Genomic DNA, 3,538 nt, shown 5'->3' on the forward strand with positions numbered 1-3,538 from the left:
TAGATCCGGGAAGAAGCAAAGGGATGAGAGGCTGCAGGAATTCCCATGAGTTCAAGGGAACCAAATTTTCATTAACAATAAAAAAAAATCTGAAAAAAAAAAAACAAAAAACAAGGAAACAAGCCAATGTGAGTGAGATTCAGCAGGAAAACAAATTAACTGACTTAGAATATCTACAAGCTGATGTAGAATACAACTAATTTCAGATTAAAATATAAAATAAATGGATTAAGGATATGTTAAAATATGAGAAGAAATACCAAAACTAGTGAAGCAGAAAACGTCTACAATGAATGACTGAAGATATTTGAAAACAAAATCAAACATAATTTTTGGAATAAATATGATTTTTAGTATGAAATACTAGATGGATGGGTGAAAACTGTGTAAGTTAAGGTAAAAAGAGAACTTTTTAACTAGACCACAAATGATTAATATCCAAAAATGCATCGAGAGTCAAAACAATGTAAAATATAAAAATGAAAACATGCAGAATAAAAAGTCCAGTCACTATCATAAAGTACCAGAAGAACATAGTAAAGAAGCAATATATGAAGAGATGTTGAGTTCATTATCAAAGATAAATGGACATAATAAGATTACAACATACATAAGCAAAATAAATGGGAAAAAAATCATTCCAAAAAATATTCCACTAAAACTGCAAAGCCCCAAAGACAAAGAGAAGATTTAACCTTAAAGCCAAAGAAGATCAATAAATAACAGAAAATCAGATCACCAACAAAGCAATGACAATAAAACTGACAACTGACTTCTTGATAGCAAAAAAGAAACAAGTAGACAATGAAATCCAGTATTTGGAATTTGAGAGAAAGTCACTATTAACCTGGAATTCTGCACCTAGCAAAATTGTGTTTTAAAAATAATGGTTATCATTTTCAGGTAAGTTAAGTAATCATGATACGCATTCAAGCATAACATAGAGGGAAATTCATAGCATTCAGTGTCTATATTAAAAGAGAAGACAGCCTAAAAATGGTAAATTTAAATATCTGGACTGAGATGTGAGGGATAATACAATATAAATGCACAGAAATCAAGTAAAGACATATTAAAGATATGAGCAAAGTGGAATAAAACAAAAAATAAAGATCCATAATGGAATCCACAAAGTTAAAAAGTGATTATTTGAAAGCCCAACAAAATAAGGGAAATAGTAGCAAAATTCATTAAGAATAGAAGAGAAGCATGAATGAATAAATGAGTGAATGAATGAATTATAATAAGAAAGGGCATAACTAGTGGGCAATAAGTAGAAAGACGAGTTACCCCCATGAAAAACTATTACACTTAAGTTCCAAAAATTAGATCCAATGTGTGAATGTCTAAAAAATTTTACTTATTGGAATTGAATGAAGAAGAAATAAAATGTAAAATTCATATAAGTCCTGAAGAAATAGAAAGTTAGGGTCACATGGATAGCTCAGATGCTTGAGCTTCTGGTCTTGATTTCAGCACAAGTCATGATCTCACAGTTGGTGAGATCGAACCCTGAGGCAGGCTCTGTGCTGATAGCATAAAGCCTACTTGGGATTCATTCTCTCTCTGTCCCTCTGTCTGTGAGAGTGCAGTGAGAGTGACACTCTGGACCCCGGAACCACTGTAGCTCCAGTGCACATGCGCTCCAGATGGGCTTTGCGACTGTCCCACGGACATGAGCACTCTAGACATTGGCTCCCTGGCCACTCCACAGGGGCCGGTGGTTTAGACACGGGGCCACTGCCACCAGAAGCATGCCAGTGAGCAGGTGCCAGGGGAAGCCACGAATTTCCCCATGGGAGAAAAGAGATTGGAAAGACACCAGGAGTCCTCTGCCACCAACAAACCCACAGCACTTGGCCACTATGGACACCTGCAGCCTTGGCCGCTGAGGGTCCCTGCCATCCTCACTAATGCTAACTGCAGCTCATGGGGCTGCACAGAGGCTAAGACAGCTACATACACCCTGAGCCTCCTGCCCCATGCAGCCAGCCCTCACACCCACCCATCCGTACCACAAGGCTTTTCCTTCCTCAGCATTAGAGGGAGAAGATTTCAGGTTATCTAGTTTATAATATGGCTGCAACTAAAATTGCTTATTCCTTCTTCAATTGCCCCAATGTAGTTTCCACTGCACTGAAACCATATACTGGAACTGTGTGTGATTACGCTTGCTGTGTCCTTAAATCTCATCTGATCTGGACTATTCTGTTCTCCTTTACATGAGCAATCATCAGCATTCAAAGGCTTTGGACTTCTTTTTTTAAATTTTTTAAATTCAATTTAGTTACATACAGCGTAGTATTGGTTTCCAGAGTAGGACCCAGTGATTCACCACTTACCTACAATACCCAGTGCTCATCTCAACAATGCCCATCATCCATTTAGCCCATCCCCCCACCCACTTTGCCTCCAGCAATCCTTAGTTTATTCTCTGTATTTAAGAGTGTCTTATGGTTTGGGGCACCTGGATGGCTCAGTTGGTTAAGCATCTGACTTTGGCTCAGGTCATAATCTCATGGCTTGTGAGTTTGAGCCCTGTGTCGGGCTCTGTGCTGACAGCTCAGAACCTGGAGCCTGCTTCGGATTCTGTGTCTCCATCTGTCCCTGCCCCTCCCGGACACACGCTCTTTCTCTCTCTCAAAAATAAATAAACATTAAAAAAAAAAGAGTCTGCTATGGTTTGCTTCCCTCTCTGTTTTTATCTTATTTTTCCTTCCCCTCCCGTATGTTCATCTATTCTGTTTCTTAACTTCCACATATGAGTGAAATCATATGATATTTGTCTTTCTTTGACTGATTTATTTCACATAGCATAGTACACTCTGGTTCCATCCATGTTGTTGGAAATGGCAAGGCTTCATTCTTTTTTGATGGCTGAGTAATATTCCATTGTGTATATATACACATATATATGTGTGTGTATATATATATACATACCACATCTTCTTTATCCATTTATCAATTAGTGGACATTTGGGCTCTTTCCATAACTTGGCTATTGTTGATAGTGCTGCCATAAACATTGGGGTGCATGTGTCCCTTTGAATCTGTATTTTTGTACCCTTTGGATAAATTCCTAGTAGTGCAACCCTAGGTTGAGGGTAGTTCTATTTTTAATTTTTGAGGAACCTCCATACTATTTTCCAGAGTGGCCACATCAGTTTGCATTCCCATTAACAGTGCAAAGTGTCCCCTTTTCTCTGCATTCTTGCCAACATCTGTTGTTGCCTGAGTTGTTAATTTTAGCTACTCTGACTGATTTGAGGTGGCATCTCATTGTGATTTTGATTTGTATTTCTCTGTTGATGAGTGATGTTGAGCTTCTTCTCATGTGTCTGTTGGCCATCTGGATGTTTTCTTTGGAAGGGTGTCTACTCCTGTCTTCTGCCCATTTCTTCACTGAATTATTTGTTTTTTGGGTGTTGAGTTTGGTAAATTCTTTATAGATTTTGGATACTAACCCTTTATCTGATATGTCATTTGCAAATAGCTTCTCCCACTTAATTTGTTGCCTTTTAGTTTTGTTGATTGTTTG

The sequence above is a fragment of the Panthera uncia genome, chromosome E1 (assembly GCF_023721935.1).
Source record: "Panthera uncia isolate 11264 chromosome E1, Puncia_PCG_1.0, whole genome shotgun sequence".
Classification (NCBI taxonomy): domain Eukaryota; kingdom Metazoa; phylum Chordata; class Mammalia; order Carnivora; family Felidae; genus Panthera; species Panthera uncia.